Genomic DNA, 18,548 nt, shown 5'->3' on the forward strand with positions numbered 1-18,548 from the left:
AACAGGAAGACCCTAGATTCACCCCCAGAATCCATGTGAAAGTGGATCTAGGCATGGTGGCATGTGATCCCAGTGCAAGGGGCATGGACACAGGTAGATCCCTTGGGGCTTGCTCCCCAGCAAGCCTAATGTAACTGGCAAGTGCTTGGGCCAGCGAAGATATTGGATATTGTCTTTTTTTTTTTCCCTTTTTCCCTTTTGAGACAGGGTTTCTCTGGGCAGCCCTGGCTGTCCTGGAACTCACTCTGTAGACCAGGCTGGCCTCGAACTCAGAAATCCACTTGCCTCTGCCTCCCAAGAGCTGGGATTAAAGGCATGTGCCACCACACCTGGCAAAGATATTGTCTTAATGAGAAACAAAGTGCATAGCATCTGAGGAATAATGACCAAGTGCGACTTCCGGTGTCCATATGTACATATGCATGTATGCATAAATGCACTCCCTCATGTGCACCCCCACGTATGAATGTCCACATGTGCACTGCCACATAAGCACCCCCACATGTGCACCCCAACATGTGTACCCTCACTTGTGTACCTCAACATGTGCACCCTGATATGAGCTCCCCCACAAATACACCCCCACATGTATATCTCAACAGGAGCACCCCCACATATGCACCCTGATGTGAGCATCCCCACATGTGGACCCTGCTATGATTGCAATGTGCACATACAGACAAAGATAATACACTTTCCCCCTTTTATCCTGTTCAGGATGACATTCATGGGTTTCTACTGCCTACATTCAGAGTAGATCTTAATCCTCTGTGAAATATTGTCATAGACACACCCAAAAGCATGCCTTACCAATCTAGGTGATATTAGTTCAGCCAAGTTAATAATAAAACATTAACCATTACAAACATAACTATTTTACATATGTGTATGTTCGTGTGTGTGTGTGTGTGTGTGTGTAGGTGCCTGTGGGAGGTAAATTTATTCATGTATGCTTGAGTATGCATGTAGTAATCAGAAGACAGCCTTGGTTGTCATTCCTTCATTGTTCTCTCTTTTCTCCTTTCTCTCTCTCTCTCTCTCTCTCTCCCTCCCTCCCTCCCTCCCTCCCCCTCCCTCCCTCCCTCCCTCCCTCCCTCCCTCCCTCCCTCCCTCCCTCTCTCTCTCTCTCTCTTTCTTTCTTTCTTTCTTTCTTTCTTTCTTTCTGAGACAGGCTCTCTTTGGCCCAAGTATTCCTATAGACTATCTAACCAGCAGACTCCACTGTCTCTACCTCTCTGGTGCTGGGATTACAAGCGTGAACTATTATTCCTGGTTGTTGTTGCTGTTGTTGTGTTTTGTCTGTTCATTTTTGCTGTTGGATTTTTATTCTTATGTTTTTACATGTGTTCTGAAAAATCAAACTCAGGTTCCTATGCTTGAGAGGAAAGCATTTTACTGACTGCTATCATTTGGTCCATCCACTGCTGATCTAAATGTAGTTATATGGCATGTCTACTTTTTATAAGGCATTAGTTTTCATATCTCTATGATTCACGTACTTTCAATCAATCTTTGAATTTATCAAACATTCTTCAAACAGGTCACTTGTATTGTCAAAAGTCAATGTATCTGTGGCTGGAGAGAACATTTGCTACTCTTGCAGAGAACTGAAGTTTGGTTCCTAGAACCCATATCAGGTGGCTCACAATCTCATATAACTCTGGCATGCTCTTCTGGCTTTAGTAGGTGCCTGCACTCATGTGCACACACTCTCTGGAGCTGGGCCCTTTAACATGTAAAATAAAAAATGTATCACTCAGATCTCAGTCTCTGATCATGCAGACAGGGCTAGGGAGATTGAGATTTTGCAAGTTCACACATTTGTGAGGCGGGTGCTTGAATCTAATGTTTCAAGGTAGATTTGAACTTTGTACTTCTCATTGTTCCCCAAGCTGAGATGCTCTGACCAGTCTCCATCAGCCATCTCTATTTTGTTTATAAATTCTGTCAGTCATTGTTTATTGTATTTCTGTGTGTGGTGTATATGTGGGTAGATGTTCATGTATGTGTGCATGTGTGTGGAGGTCAGAGGTTGATGTCTGTAGTGAGAATTTTGGTTTCTTTAAAGTTATGTTATATGATATGTACTTATGTTATGTGAATATGTTTTTGTTTTAATCCCAGTTGTGGGATATGAGGTTGTTTCAGATTGTCCACAGCAGTCAACTATGATTTGTCTTGTGCTCTGGCAGGGGAGTGATTCTGCCAGCTGAAGATAGTTTACATTTGGAATTTTAGAGACTTTTGAGAGAGTATATAAATGCCAGATCCCCAAGAGGGGGTGGCAGCTGCTGGTCCTCCTGCTGATGCCGGTGGTGGTGGTGGTGGTGGTGGTGGTGGTGGTGGTGGTTCCTGCTGTTGCATTTGCTATTTGCAGTTTTGGTGTTTGTTGGAGATATCCTGACAATGAGAATTGGACTTGCCTCTAATCAGCAGGAAGTAGTCTACTGAGGTTGATGTTCCTTTCCCCCTCTAAGCTTCTTACTTGCCTACCTAGTGTTGGGGGGTTGGAAGGGATTGGTGTGGGGAAGGGTGGTAGATATAAGAAGCCAATAAAGTAGCCCAAAAGTTCACTACAGATGTCAAATGTTTTACTTATTGCTTAACCAATCTTCACCTTTTATTGTGGACAGGATCTCTCACTGAACTCTGTCCACATAAGTTTAGGCTGGCCAGTGAGTGTTAGGGATCCTCCTGTCTCCACTCCCAGGGTTGAGATTATGTATGTTCACCATCACTCTGGCTTTTTACTTGAGTGCTTGGATTCTAAACTCAGCTCCTCTTGCTCTGGTATCTCCCCAGATACAAAGTCAAATTTTAAATAAGTTGATACAAGTTTAACTAATTGTTTATTAGTTATTATTATGTAGTACTGGAGGTTAAACCAAGACCTTGTACATGGTAGGCAGGTATACATATTCTAAGGCCAGTTAATAGTTTATGAGGCTAATGTGTAATCTTCAAGTTGCCTATGAGAAAATTCCCAAGATGCAACTGTGTATTAGAATGTATGAACACGAGAAACTATAGCAAAGACAGAGTTGTAATTTTCATTAAGAAAGTAGGAAATGTATATTTTTCAATCCTCTAGAAGCATTTCGCTGCTGATTTCTAAGTCTCACTGCAATTACTAGTTAATAAAATTATGTTTTAATACGCTGGCAGAAAATTGATACTGTTTCCAATCTGGGTCATGAAACAAATAAAATGTGGGAGAAATTGAGCTCTCATTTCAGAAATGGAAAATGGATTTTTAAAGTCCAGATCATTACCGGGGCAATTTTCTTGTAATAAGTTTAGCACTGACTTGCTCATTGCAAAGCTTTGCCAGGGAAAATTATAACTTTTGAAACAAGAAAAAGAAAGTGGTGACACAGTTTAAGCACTTTCCATTCTAACAAATACTGTGTTCCTAGGTCTGGGAAGACCAGGATGAGGCTAATGGGCTGGCTGCTGCAGCCACCAATGAAGCTTGTGAGTGAGTGGGGTAGGGGCCGGTGTTCAGTGCATCTAGCAGCTGCTTTCTCTGGGAGGCTTTGCTGGCTTTCTGGAGAGGCTCAAAACTCTGAGTCCTGTTGTCTTCTTCCAGCTTTCAGACTCTTGGAAACAGAGTATGCTAAACAGGAATCCTGTTCTGTTATACCCAGCTCTCTATACTTCTGGGTATATAGAGGACATTTTTCTCAATAGACTTAAAGCTGGGTATAGCCAGGTAACTCATTGGGTTAATAAATACCAGGGATGAAAAGTGAAGAATAATTATGGCTATTTTTTTCATCAAAAAATCTTTTAAAATTACATTAATTAATAATTTGTGTGGGGGTGGGGTGTGGGAGGGCAGCACACATGTGCCATGGCCTATGTGTTGAGAGGATAATTTGCAGGAGTTGGTTCTCTCCTTCTACTATGTGTGTCCTGGGAATTAAACTCAGGTTGTCAGGTTTAGTGGCAAGCATCCTTATTCACTGAGCCATTTGGTCCACCCACCTATTTATTTTATTGTTGTGGTTTGTTTTGTTTGTGAGATCAGGCTTCAGGATGTAGCCCCTGTGGGGGGCTTGAACTAGTTACATAGCTCAGTCTGTCATTTTTCCCTCTTAGTATCTTGGGTGCTAAGATTACAGGTGTGTGTTGATGTGCCTGAGAGTTATTTAAATAAAAAAAAATCCCACAAAGTAGTAGATGCAAAGGGATAGCTTGGTAAACTAGACAACATTAAAGTTTAGCTTTTTATCACAAATACTGCATGTTCTCACTTATACATACAGCCCAAACAGTTGATTTTGGGGTAGTTGAGACCAGAATAGTGGTCACTAGAGATTGAGAAGAATGGGAAAGTAGAATTCTGGGTAATAAATACAATCAAGTAGCGAGGATAATTTCAGTGGTATATGGCATAGCAGAACCAGACTGTAGTTCATAGCTATTTATTGGATATTTGATAATGAACTAGAAGAAAGGAGTATGAGGTCTCCACTCAAGAAGAAATGATAAATGTGAAGGGAGATGGAAATTCCAATCACATGTGTTATCACAAAGTTTGCATGTATGAAAGAAACTACTACACTATTCCTAAACATGTGCAAGTTTTATGTGTCAGAAACAAGACCCTAAATATTGTGAGTTTGTGTGTGTGTGTGTGTGTGGGTATGTGACGATGTTTGTGCATGCACTTGATAGTGGAGGACAAGGTCAACATTTTATATTGTTTCTCCTATTATCTATCTATCTATCTATCTATCTATCTATCTATCTATCTATCTATCTATCTATCTATCTATGTATCTATATCTATCTATCTATCTATCTATCTATCTATCTATCTATCTATCTATCTATCTATCTATCTATCTGAATCAGAGTCTCTCACTGAACTCAGAGTTGTTTAATTCAGCTGGACTGGCTAGATAGTATGCCTCAGGGATCCTTTGTCTGAGTACCCAGCGCTGAGGTTACTGATGCACTCCTTTGAGCCTGGATTTTTATGTGGTGCTCAGGTCCCCACTTTATTGACCACAACATTTCCCCACGCTCTTAAATTAAGGACTTTTTAAAAAAATTAAGTAAAATGGAGGAAATAGTCATCTATAAAAATAAGTGAATATATTTTAATACCTATAAGGAAACCCTGAAAATCATTCAGAAAAGATAGATATAAAATGGGATGGGAGAAATCAAAACAAGCAAGCAATCAATTAAACAAACAAACAAACACAAAACTTGACTAGAAACTCCAGCAAAGCAATATCCAAATAGCCCCCCAAAATTGAAAAGATGCTTACCTACACAAACTATCAATCAATACAGATGAAGCCACAGTGAGTTGGCAATACCCATTTTATTGGTTGGTTTTGTGTGTTAACTTGACTCAAGATAGAGTTATCAGAGAAGGAGCCTCAGTTGAGGAAATGTCTCTATGAGATCCAGCTATATGGCATTCTCTCAATTAGTGATCAATTGGTGAGAGCCAGCCCATTGTGGGTGGAGCCACTCCTGGGCTGGTGGTCCTGGGTTCTATAAGAAAGCAGTCTGAGCAAGCCAGGAGAAGCAAGCCAGAAGCAGCACCCTCCCTGGCCTCTGCATCAGCTTCTGCCTCCAGATTCCAGCCCTGCTTGAGTTCCAGTCTTGACTTCCTTTGGTGATGGGTAGCAATGTGGATGTGTAAGCTGAATGAACCCCCCTTTCCCCAACTTGCTTGTTGGCCATGGTGCTCTGTCTCAGCAATAGAAACCCTAAGACACCCAGCCTTCAAAACTGAAGCCTTGAGAGTCAGCTGAGTCCTTGTGCTATCTGGCTGGTGCAGATGTAGTTAGCTCCATGTCTTTAGCAAACTGGCTGTATATGTTGAAACTAAAAGCACACAAAGTAGTCGTTCAAAATGTTTGCTATCTGCCTAGCAGAATTGCACACTAACATGTATCATGGGTGCATGTTACATTCTGTCAAAGGCTTTTCTGCATCTATTGAGGTGATCATGTGGATTTTTTTTCTTTAAGTCCATTTGTATGAATTGCTATATTTATTGACTTATGTATGTTGAACTATCTTTGAATGTTTAAGATAAAGTCAACTTGGTCATGGTGGATGAGCCTTTAGATATGTGACTGTATTCAGTTCACAAGTTTTTTTTTTTTTTAAAGACAGAAAACTTTTTTACCACTGTTTTGATCTTATTTGATAGTTGTTGATCTTTTCTTGCTTTAGCTTTGATGGTTTAGAATAACCCAGAAATTCATTCTTCATTTTAGGTTTTCTAAATGGAGTGTGAATCTTTAAAGTACTTCCTTACTTATTTTAAGTTTCTTAAGTCCACGTTCATCTCTGAGTCTGTTAATTTGGGTTTTTTCTTTCTTTTTCTTTTTTTTTCTTTGCCTTCCTGCCTGCCTGCCTGCCTGCCTTCCTTCCTTCCTTCCTTCCTTCCTTCCTTCCTTCCTTCCTTCCTTCCTTCCTTTCTCTCTCTCTCTCTCTCTTTCTTGCTTGCTTGCTTGCTTTCTCACTTTCTCTCTTTCTCTCTTTCTCTCTCTCTCTCTCTCTCTCTCTCTCTCTCTCTCTCTTTCTTTCTCTCTTTCTTCCCTCCCTCCCTCCCTCCCCCCTCCCTCCCTCTTTCTCTTCCTTCTTTTCCTGCTCCTCCATTTTGGTAAATTGGGCCAAAAGTCTGTATATCTTGTTTATTTTTTTCAAAGAACCAGCTCTTGGATTTACTGATTCTTTGTAGGCTTGTATCTGATTCAAATTGACAGAATGTTCTTCTCCAAACCCTGAATGAAACTTTACATCACAGAAATTCATGGTTCTCCAATCACAGAAACTTCATGAAGCATTTGGAGGAAGGAGAATCAGGAAGTGTTTGGTTTTTTATCAATACACATACTTCCCTATGTGCCTTGAAAAAATGTCTGTTGTCCCTGTAGGACACCCCGTCCTCTGAGCCCTCTTCTTACACAAAACCCCATCATAGGGATGCATCAGGACCCTTCCCCACTCTATCCTGTGGCCAGCTGGAGTTCCCCTTGCCCAAGAGCTTGTAGTTCAAATGGTGAGTTGCAAGGATTCAGCTTACAGATCACCTGCTTGGGTTCATCCTTGCATGTTGTACGTAGGTGCTCAATAAGAGCAAATTGATGTCTAAGCTGCATAGAAAAAGTTGTGTGCCATGGATGTGAGGGCAAAGAGAGAGGATGATCCCTTTTGATTTTGGGGTGTCTCCCCACTCTCTTACCTATGGTACAGGCAGCTGTTTTTCTCCAGATCTTCAGGATGTTCTTTAGAACATTTTTACAGAACTGAAATGGTAAAATCTGAGCTGTCAAGGAACGGGTAGTAAGATGCAAATCCAGGAGAGTCCAGGTGTAGTAGGCTCTTGTCATCCCCAAAGTTCTCTGGGATCCACATGTGGCCGAAGTAGGGATAGTACGGTCAGATGCTCACTCTGGAAACTACAGGAGCCTGGGTGTGAGGGTGAGAGAGCTAAGTAAGTCTCCCTGAATAAGATTCTTTTGAATTAATCGATTAGTTGATTAATTAGAATTTAATCCACAGAGTCTAATTATTGATATTGGGTGTGTAGACATCTACTGGAACATGGACAAATTATCAATGGTCACCCAAAGGAAAGTGACCCCTTATCTCAGCAGGGATCAACTACCAATAGCTCATCTGCTAAGGGTGGCACCTTGATATCCCCTTGCCTACCCATGCTGGAATTTATTTTAAAGATTTATTTTTATTTTTATTTATATGAGTACACTGTAACTGTCTACAGACACGGACAAGAAGAGGGCATTGGATCCTATAACAGATGGTTGTGAGCCACCATGTGGTTGCTGGGAATTGAACTCAGGGTCTTTGGAAGAGTGGCCAGTGCTCTTAACTACTAAGCTATCTCTCCAGCCCCCCATGCTGGAAATTTTAACTGGTTTAATCTCATGCAATTAATCATAACTGCTGTGAGATCACGTGTGTAACAGGATACACTGTCCAGAGGACAGCAATTCATATGCCTTTTCTTTCTGCCCCAACTCCTGGCTCCTACATTCTCCCTTTCCTCCAGGATGTTCCCCAAGCCTTGGTGTGGTTCCTGGGGGTTGATGTCTCATCTCTGGTTGAGCATGCTCAATTGCTTTAGTGGAGCACTGTGTTCCTGGTATTGTGCTGTTATTAGGGTATGAATGGTGACAGGGAGGAACACTTAGCTAAGGGAAATAGGCTTGTGAATGGGCGAGGGACACAGGCAAGCTAGAATGGTAAGGTAGGGATGATGACAGTGGTGGCATTTGTGGGGTGTAAGGAGCAGTTGTGAGAAAGGCTGGATGGGGTCACATCTGTAAGTTTCTGTGGCTCCTTTCCTAACAGGCTATATGAGGTTCATTCCCCTTTCCTCCTGGAGAATGGGGGCCATCTCTGGAATGGGGAGAGGTGGAGGGGAACTAACGTGTGTGTATCCGTGTGTGTCAACATGTGTATGTCAGTGTATGTGTGTGTGTGTGTCTGAAGAGAAAGAGAGAGAGAGAGAGAGAGAGAGAGAGAGAGAGAGAGAGAGATATGCATGCAGGAATATATATGTGTGTGCAGGTATGTATACCTGTGTATCTGTGTGTGGAGGCCAGAGGTCACCACCAGGTGTCCTTGATTGCTCTCCACATTATTTTTTAAGACAGAGTCTCTCATTGAACCTGGGTCTGGTCAATCAGGCTAAACTGGCTAGTGAGCAAACTTCTGGGAGCTGCTTGTTTCAGCTCCTTAAAGCACTGGGCTTGCATCACCATGGCCGCTTTTAATGTGGGTGCTGAGGATACAAACTCAGGTTCTTATGCCAGGGCAGTAAGCCCCTTATTCACTGAGCCACCTCCCCAACCTAACCGTTTTATTTTGAAAATTAGTTCACTTACTTAAATTTAAGTTTTACTTACGAAATTATTTTATTTCACTATGTGTGTGTGTGTGTGTGTGTGTGTGTGTGTGTGTGTGTGTGGTATATGTGCATGTGTGCACACTCATGCACAGAGACCAGAGCAGAACTTATGGTGTTCTGTCCTTCACTCTCTCAAGACAGGGTCTCTTACTGAACCCGGTGCTGAGTTAGCAGCCAGTGAGCCCCAGTTGTCTTCCTGTTACTGCCCAACCCCAACACTGGGGTTATAAGCAAGTGGCCATGCCTATAACCTTACACTTACACCTGTGGTTCACACTTGGGTCCTCATGATAGCCCCAAACACTGCTGCCCACTGAACCTTCTCCCTAGCTTCCCATTTCTTGACCTCTCCTATCCATCAAAGTTTCTTGAGATGTCTTCACCAAAGCCAACTCATTCCCACGCACCCATGCCCGGGAGGCTCCCAGCTGCTCCTTTCTCTTCAGAGCACCTGGCCGGCATTTGCTGAGTCTCCTGAAATTCTAGACCATCCCTTTGGGGCGACCTGTCTAGAGCAAGAAAGAAGACACTCTGGGGCTGTCTTTCTAGTCAGTATACAGTGCCATTTACTGGGGTCTGTCTACTAGGATGGTGACAGAGGTCTCTGGTGGGAAGCAGGACTCAGGAAGTGACTGGTTTTGCTGATTGTGACAAGAAGGCCCCAAGTGTGTGACATTTTGTGAAGATGAAAGCTTTCAGAGCTTTCCCATGTCCCTGTATTTAGATCTGTAGCTCCCTTGTGAATGTTGTCAGAGACTCTTCTGTCACCCTTCAGACAGGGGACAGAGACAAGGAGGGGGGCTCCTGGCAACTAACAGTGACTGAGGCTAGCTCATGTTTACAGAGGTAGGAGAAGTGACTTTCATTATTGGCACCACTCTGATTCCTTTGGCTAGCACCCATTGTGGCTGTGATGTGCACCCACACACATCACATACTTCACTCTGTTTGTAAATGTGTGTGGCTTCGGTTGCTTATTTATGCCTCTTGTCAAAATATTGGAGATGAGAGAGAGAGAGGGAGGGAGGGAGGGAGGGAGGGAGGGAGGGAGAGAGAGAGAGAGAGAGAGAGAGAGAGAGAGAGAGAGAGAGAGAGATCGGCTATGATTATTGTGCTTGAAATATAAAGTTCTGATCCTTTGGCATAGAATATCCAGCTGTCTGGATAATCCTTTTATGTGCAATGCCCAAAAGAGCTAGAGGCACGAGGACTTGTGATGACTTTGGGGTATTGCAAGGGGAACAGTGGTAAAGCAGGTCCTGACAGCTCCTCTTCCCCTGATAATTTCCTTCCACACGCCCTGCGGCCCTGCACAGGGCAGGCCTGCGTCTGCATCCATTTGCTCCCTTAGTTCACTTGGATTCACAGAGCTCCATGTGGGCTTGACATCACACAGGGGTGAATGTGGCTTCTAAGAAGTGAACTTAGAATGCTCACATCTACTTGATCTGAACATTTTCCTCCTGCAGTTAAGTTACCAGGGAGTCCTGAAGCTCATATCTGACATGGTGGGAGATGACATCAAGCTGAGAAAGCATTTCCTGCCTATCAGAGATGTGTCTGTCACAGTACTGTTGTCAGCTGACAGTATCTGCTCTGGGAGGTAGGAAATGGTGTAACCGTACTTATTGTATGACTCTTGGGTGATGCTTATGTTTCTACAGCTTCTACTTTTGACAAAGATAGTATAAATTATCCTGAATAAAAAAAAATGAATGGAGTGGCAATGTCAGACTACAGCTAGAGGGGCCCATGTGCAACTTCACCTGGGTGTATTCACCAGCTTAAGGTTAATTTTTTTTGAAATAATATTTTTTATTTTATTTTTAAGATTAGTATATGATTACATTATCTCCCCCTTTCTTTTTTCCTTCTCTCTTTCTTTCTTTCTTTCTTTCTTTCTTTCTTTCGTTCGTTCGTTCGTTCATTCATTCATTCTTTCTTTCTTTCGTTCTTTCTTTCTTTTTGGAGGGGGTGACTCTCTGTAGGTGACAATGTTCTTTTTTTTTTAATTTTGTGTTTTTTTATTAGGTATTTATTTCATTTACATTTCCAATGCTATCCCAAAAGTTCCCCACCAGCTCGCCACCCACTCCCAATTCTTGGCCCTGGTGTTCCCCTGTACTGAGGCAGATAAAATTTGCACGACCAATGGGCCTCTCTTTCCACTGATGGCCGACTAGGCCATCTTCTGATACATATGCAGCTAGAGACACGAGCTCTGGGGGGTACTGGGTAGTTCATATTGTTGTTCCACCTATAGGGTTGCAGATCCCTTTAGCTCCTTGGTTACTTTCTCTAGCTCCTCCATTGGGGACCCTGTGATCCATCCAATAGCTGACTGTGAGCATCCACTTCTGTGTTTGCTAGGCCCCAGCATAGTCTCACAAGAGAAAGCTATATCAGGGTCCTTTCAGCAAAATCTTGCTAGCATATGCAATGGTGTCAGCATTTGGAGGCTGATTATGGGATGGATCCCCGGATATGACAGTCTCTAGATGGTCCATCCTTTCGTCTCAGCTCCAAACTGTGTCTCTGTAATTCCTTCCATGGGTGTTTTGTTCCCAATTCTAAGAAGGGGCAAAGTGTCCACACTTTGGTTTTCATTCTTCTTGAGTTTCATGTATTTAGCAAATTGTATCTTATATCTTGGATATTCTAAGTTTCTGGGCTAATATCCACTTATCAGTGAGTACATATTGTGTGAGTTCTTTTGTGATTGGGTTACCTCACTCAGGATGATGCCCTCCAGGTCCATCCATTTGCCTAGGAATTTCATAAATTCATTCTTTTTAATAGCTGAGTAGTACTCCATTGTGTAAATGTACCACATTTTCTGTATCCATTCTGTATCCATGAGGGGCATCTGGGTTCTTTCCAGCTTCTGGCTATTATAAATAAGGCTGCTATGAACATAGTGGAGCATGTGTCCTTCTTACCGGTTGGAGCATCTTCTGGATACATTCCCAGGAGAGGTATTGTGGGATCCTCCGGTAGTACTATGTTCAATTTTCTGAGGAACCGCCAGACTGATTTCCAGAGTGGTTGTACAAGCTTGCAATCCCACCAACAATGGAGGAGTGTTCCTCTTTCTCCACATCCTCACCAGCATCTGCTGTCACCTGAATTTTTGATCTTAGCCATTCTGACTGGTGTAAGGTGGAAACTCAGGGTTGTTTTGATTTGCATTTCCCTGATGATTAAGGATGTTGAACATTTTTTCAGGTGCTTCTCAGCCATTCGGTATTCCTCAGGTGAGAATTCTTTGTTTAGCTCTGAGCCCCATTTTTTAATGGGGCTATTTGATTTTCTGGAGTCCACCTTCTTGAGTTCTTTATATATATTGGATATTAGTCCCCTATCTGATTTAGGATATTTAAGGATCCTTTCCCAATCTGTTGGTGGCCTTTTTGTCTTATTGACGGTGTCATTTTCCTTGCAGAAGCTTTGCAATTTTATGAGGTCCCATTTGTCGATTCTTGATCTTACAGCACAAGCCATTGCTGTTCTATTCAGGAATTTTTCCCCTGTACCCATATCTTCGAGGCTTTTCCCTACTTTCTCCTCTATAAGTTTCAGTGTCTCTGGTTTTATGTGGAGTTCCATGATCTACTTAGATTTGACCTTAGTACAAGGAGATAGGAATGGATCAATTCGCATTCTTCTACATGATAACCACCAGTTGTGCCAGCACCATTTGTTGAAAATGTCGGGGGCTGGTGAGATGGCTCAGTGGGTAAGGGCACCCGACTGCTCTTCCGAAGGTCCGAAGTTCAAATCCCAGCAACCACAAGGTGGCTCACAACTACCTGTAATGAGATCTGATGCCCTCTTCTGGTGTATCTGAAGACAACTACAGTGTACTTACATATAATACATAAATAAATCTTTAAAAAAATGCTGTCTTTTTTCCACTGGATGGTTTTTACTCCCTTGTCAAAGATCAAGTGACCATAGGTGTGTGGGTTCATTTCTGGGTCTTCAATTCTATTCCATTGGTCTACTTGTCTGTCACTATACCAGTACCATGTAGTTTTTATCACAATTGCTCTGTAGCACAGCTTTAGGTCAGGCCTGGTGATTCCCCCAGAGGGTCTTTTATCCTTGAGAAGAGTTTTTCCTATCCAGGGTTTTTTTGTTATTCCAGATGAATTTGCAGATTGCCCTTTCTAATTCGTTGGAGAATTGAGTTGGAATTTTGATGGGGATTGCATTGAATCTGTAGATTGCTTTTGGCAAGATAGCCATTTTTTTTCTATATTGATCCTGCCAATCCATGAGCATGGGAGATCTTTCCATCTTCTGAGATCTTCTTTAATTTCTTTCTTCAGAGACTTGAAGGTCTTATCATACAGATCTTTCACTTCCTTAGTTAGAGTCATGCAAGGTATTTTATATTATTTGTGACTATTGAGAAGGGTGTTGTTTCCCTAATTTCTTTCTCAGCCTGTTTATCCTTTGTGTACAGAAAGGCCATTCACTTGTATGAGTTAATTTTATATCCAGCTACTTCATTGAAGCTGTTTATCAGGCTCAGGAGTTCTCTAGTGGAATTTTTAGGGTCACTTATATATACTATCATATCGTCTGCAAAAAGTGATATTTTGACTTTTTCCTTTCCAATTTGTATCCCCTTGATCGCCTTTTGTTGTGGAATTGCTCTGGCTAGGACTTCAAGTACAGTGTTGAATAGGTAGGGAGAAAGTGGGCAGCCTTGTCTAGTCTCTGATTTTAGTGGGATTGCTTCCAGCTTCTCACCATTTACTTTGATGTTGGCTACTGGTTTGTTGTAGATTGGTTTTATCATGTTTAGGTATGGGCCTTGAATTCCTGATCTTTCCAAGACTTTTATCATGAATGGGTGTTGGATTTTGTCAAATGCTTTCTACGCATCTAACAAGATGATCATGTGGTTTTTGTCTTTGAGTTTGTTTATATATGGATTACATTGATGGATTTTCGAATATTAAACCATCCCTGCAACCCTGGGATGAAACCTACTTGGTCAGGATAGATGATTGTTTTGATGTGTTCTTGGATTCGGTTATCAAGAACTTTATTGAGGATTTTTGCATCAATATTCATAAGGGATATTGGTCTGAAGTTCTCTATCTTTGTGGGGTCTTTTTGTGGTTTAGGTATCAGAGTAATTGTGGCTTCATAGAATGAGTTGGGTAGAGTACCTTCTGTTTCTATTTTGTGGAATAGTTTGTGAAGAACTGGGATTAGATCTTCTTTGAAGGTCTGATAGAACTCTGCACTAAACCCATCCGGTCCTGTGCTTTTTTTGGTTGGGAGACTATTAATGACTGCTTCTATTTCTTTGGGGGATATCGGGCTGTTTAGATCATTAACCTGATCTTGAATCAACTTTGGTACCTGGTATCTGTCTAGAAACTTCTCCATTTCATCCAGGTTCTCCAGTTTTGTTGAGTATAGCCTTTTGTAGAAGGATCTGATGGTGTTTTGGATTTCTTCAGGATCTGTTGTTATGTCTCCCTTTTCATTTCTGATTTTGTTAATTAGAATGCTTTCCCTGTGCCCTCTAGTGAGTCTGGCTAAGGGTTTGTCTATCTTGTTGATTTTCTCAAAGAACCAGCTCCTTGATTGGTTGATTCTCTGAATAGTTCTTCTTGTTTCCACTTGGTTGATTTCACCCCTGAGTTTGATTATTTCCTGCCGTCTACTCTTCTTTGGTGAATTTGCTTCCTTTTGTTCTAGAGCTTTTAGGTGTGTTGTCAAGCTGCTAATGTATGCTCTCTCTAGTTTCTTTTTGGAGGCACTCAGAGCTATGAGTTTTCCTCTTAGAAATGCTTTCATTGTGTCCCATAAGTTTGGGTATGAAGTGGCTTCATTTTCGTTGAACTCTAAGAAGTCCTTAATTTCTTTCTTTATTCCTTCCTTGAACAAGGTATCATTGAGAAGAGTGTTGTTCCGTTTCCACTTGAATGTTGGCTTTCTATTATTTATTTTGTTATTGAAGATCAGCCTTAGTGCATGGTGATCTGATAGGATGCATGGGACAATTTCAATATTTTTGTATATGTTGCGGCTTGTTTTGTCACCAATTTTGTGGTCAATTTTGGAGAAGGTACAATGAGGTGCTGAGAAGAAGGTATATCCTTTTGTTTTAGGATAAAATGTTCTGTAGGTATCTGTTAGATCCATTTGTTTCATAACTTTTGTTAGTTTCACTGTGTCCCTGTTTAGTTTCTGTTTCCATGATCTGTCCATTGGTAAAAGTGGTGTGTTGAAGTCTCCCACTATTATTGTGTGAGGTGCAATGTGTGCTTTGAGCTTTACTAAAGTTTCTTTAATGAATGTGGCTGCCCTTGTATTTGGAGCATAGATATTCAGAATTGAGAGTTCCTCTCGGAAGATTTTACCTTTGATGAGTATGAAGTGCCCCTCCTTGTCTTTTTTGATGACTTTGGGTTGGAAGTCGATTTTATTAGATATTAGAATGGCTACTCCAGGTTGTTTCTTCAGACCATTTGCTTGGGAAATTTTTTTCCAGCCTTTCATTCTGAGGTAGTGTCTCTCTTTTTCCCTGAGATGGGTTCCTTGTAAGCAGCAAAATGTTGGGTCCTCTTTGTGTTGCCAGTTTGTTAGTCTATGTCTTTTTATTGGGGAGTTGAGTCCATTGATATTAAGAAATATTAAGGAAAAGTAATTGTTGCTTCCTACTATTTTTGTTGTTAACTTTGGCATTCTATTCTTGTGGCTGTCTTTTTTTAGGTTTGTTCAAGGATTACTTTCTTGCTTTTTCTAGGACGTGGTTTCTGTCCTTGTATTGGTTTTTTCTGTTATTATCCTTTGAAGGGCTGGATTCGTGGAAAGATAATGTGTGAGTTTGGTTCGGTCGTGGAATACTTAGGTTTCTCCATCTACGGTAATTGAAAGTTTGGCTGGGAATAGTAGCCTGAGCTGGCATTTGTGTTCTCTTAGTGTCTGTATAACATCTGTCCAGGATCTTCTGGCTTTCATAGTCTCTGGTGAAAAGTCTGGTGTAATTCTGATAGGCTTGCCTTTATGTTACATGACCTTTTTCCCTTACTGCTTTTAATGTTCTATCTTTATTTAGTGCATTTGTTGTTCTGATTATTATGTGATGGTAGGAATTTCTTTTCTGGTCCAGTGTATTTGGAGTTCTTTAGGCTTCTTGTATGTTCATGGGCATCTCTTTCTTTAGGTTTGGGAAGTTTTCTTCTCTAATTTTGTTGAAGATATTTGCTGGCCCTTTGAATTGAAAATCTTCATTCTCATCTACTCCTATTATCCGTAGGTTTGTTCTTCTCACTGTGTCCTGGATTTCCTGGATGTTTTGAGTTAGCATCTTTTTGCATTTTGTATTTTCTTTGATTGTTGTGCCAATGTTCTCTATGGAATCTTCTGCACCTGAGATTCTCTCTTCCATCTCTTGTATTCTGTTGCTGATGCTCGCATCTATGTTTCCAGATTTCTTTCCTAGGGTTTCTATCTCCAGTGTTGTCTCACTTTGGGTTTTCTTTATTGTGTCTACTTCCCTTTTTAGGTCTTGTATGGTTTTGTTCATTTCCATCATCTGTTTGGATGTGTTTTCTTGTTTTTCTATAAGGACTTGCAACTCTTCAGCAGTGTTCTCCTGTATTTCTTTAAGTGAGTTATTAAAGACCTTCTTTATGTCTTCTACCATCATCATGAGATATGCCTTTTAATCTGGGTCTAGGTGTTTGGGTGTGTTGGGGTGCCCTGGACTGGCTGAGATGGGAGTACTGAGTTCTGATGATGGTGGGTGGTCTTGGTTTTTGTTAGTAAGATTCTTACATCTGCCTTTCACCATCTGGTAAACTCTGGACTCATTTGTTATCGTTGTCTCTGGATAGAGCTTGTTCCTCTTGTGATTTTGTTATTCTCTACCAGCAGACGGGGAAGACTAGCTCTCTCCTGAGTTTCAGTGGTCAGAGCACTCTCTGCAGGCAGGCTTTCCTCTTTCAGGGAAGGTGCATAGATATCTGGTGTTCAGACTTGCCTCCTGGCAGAAGATGAAGGCCCAAAACAGGACCTGTCCCAGAAGCTGTTAGCTTCTGTCGTCCACACTCTCACCTGTGCAGACTAGTCTCGGTGGAGTCAGGGATCCAAGATGTCTCCTGCAGATGCTCAGGCAAAACCCTCCCGGGCCGGGCGGACACCTATCCTCTGGCAGGGAAGGTGCCCAGATCCTGCTTAAGGTTTTGTTGATTCAGGGTCTTATGTAACTTGAGCATGCCTTGAACTTACTAAATGATCAAGGGTGACTCTGAACTGATCCTTCTGCCTCCACCTCCCATGTGCTGGGATGACAGGCATGTATCACCGTGCTATGTGTTGCTGGAAATTAATCTCAGGACCTCATGCATGCTAGGCAAGCATTCTGCCAACCAACCTATGTCCTTGGCCCTTCAGCCACTTAAACATAAAAATTTCCTAAAATATCACTGAAGATGAGGCAGACAAACCGTGTAATTTCACTATGCTGAATTGATGGCATAAAGGAAACTCCTGGCTCAGATGACTTCATTAGTAGGTTGTAGATTAGTAAAGGCTTGCGGGAAATTTATATGTAGTTTATAGTCATGCAGAGCAGCAGTGGAAGTACACTCCAGAATCCTAAGTATGACAGGGACTTCCCTGACACCCAGCTAGGAAAAGTTCTATGAAGAAACTACTCACCAACATCACTTGATAGAAAAAAAAGCAAACATTATAAACCCAGTTTCAGCCAAATAAACTCAGTAATATATTAAAAGGGTAACACTGTTATCTTATGTGCTTTATCTGACGAAGGCAAGATTTCCTTATCCTTTGAAAACCATTCACTGGGGGCTTTAGATGATGATGGCTGGTTTGTCAAGCAGGAGAACCTGAGTTCAATTACACACACACACACACACACACACACACACACAGGTCTGAGAATTTTTTTTAAATCCCATGCAATGATGTGTATTACACACACATACACACACACACACACACACACACACACACACACACACACAGAGGTCTGAGAATTTTTTTTTTAAATCCCATGCAATGATGTGTACTTATAATTCTAGTAATGGAGAGATGGAGGCAGGTGGATTACTGTGGCTGGCTGTTTAGTCAGCCTAGCCTACTTGATGAGTTCCAGATTATTTAGAGATCCTGTTACAAAAATGGTGGAGGAATGACACCCACAGCTGTACAGTTGTCCCTTCGTTTCTATATGTATGCACATATAAACAGGCACCTCTCTCTGTCTCTGACTGTCTGTCTGTCTGTCTGTCTGTCTGTCTGTCTCTCTCTCTCTCTCTCTCTTTCTCAGAGACAGGGCAGTGACAATATAACTCAATTAATGAACAAGTTTAGTGAGATGAATGCATAAATAACACAACATAGAAAGCTATTCTAGAGTATTTCTCTGGAGAGAAACTGAGAAGTTGAGATGTAAAAACCATAGTTTGGAGAGATAGCTCAGTTGGTAAAATATTTGTTTGTTTTTCTTTTGCAAGCTCAAGGACTTGAGTTTGGACTCTAGAACTCATGTAAAATAAGATGACTGTAGTAACCCACACTTGTAATTCCAGTGCGGAGAAGATGAAGATGGGCAGATCCTTGGTACATGCTGGCTAGCCAT

Source organism: Mus musculus, chromosome 1 (genome assembly GCF_000001635.26).
Source record: "Mus musculus strain C57BL/6J chromosome 1, GRCm38.p6 C57BL/6J".
Taxonomy (NCBI): Eukaryota; Metazoa; Chordata; class Mammalia; order Rodentia; family Muridae; genus Mus; species Mus musculus.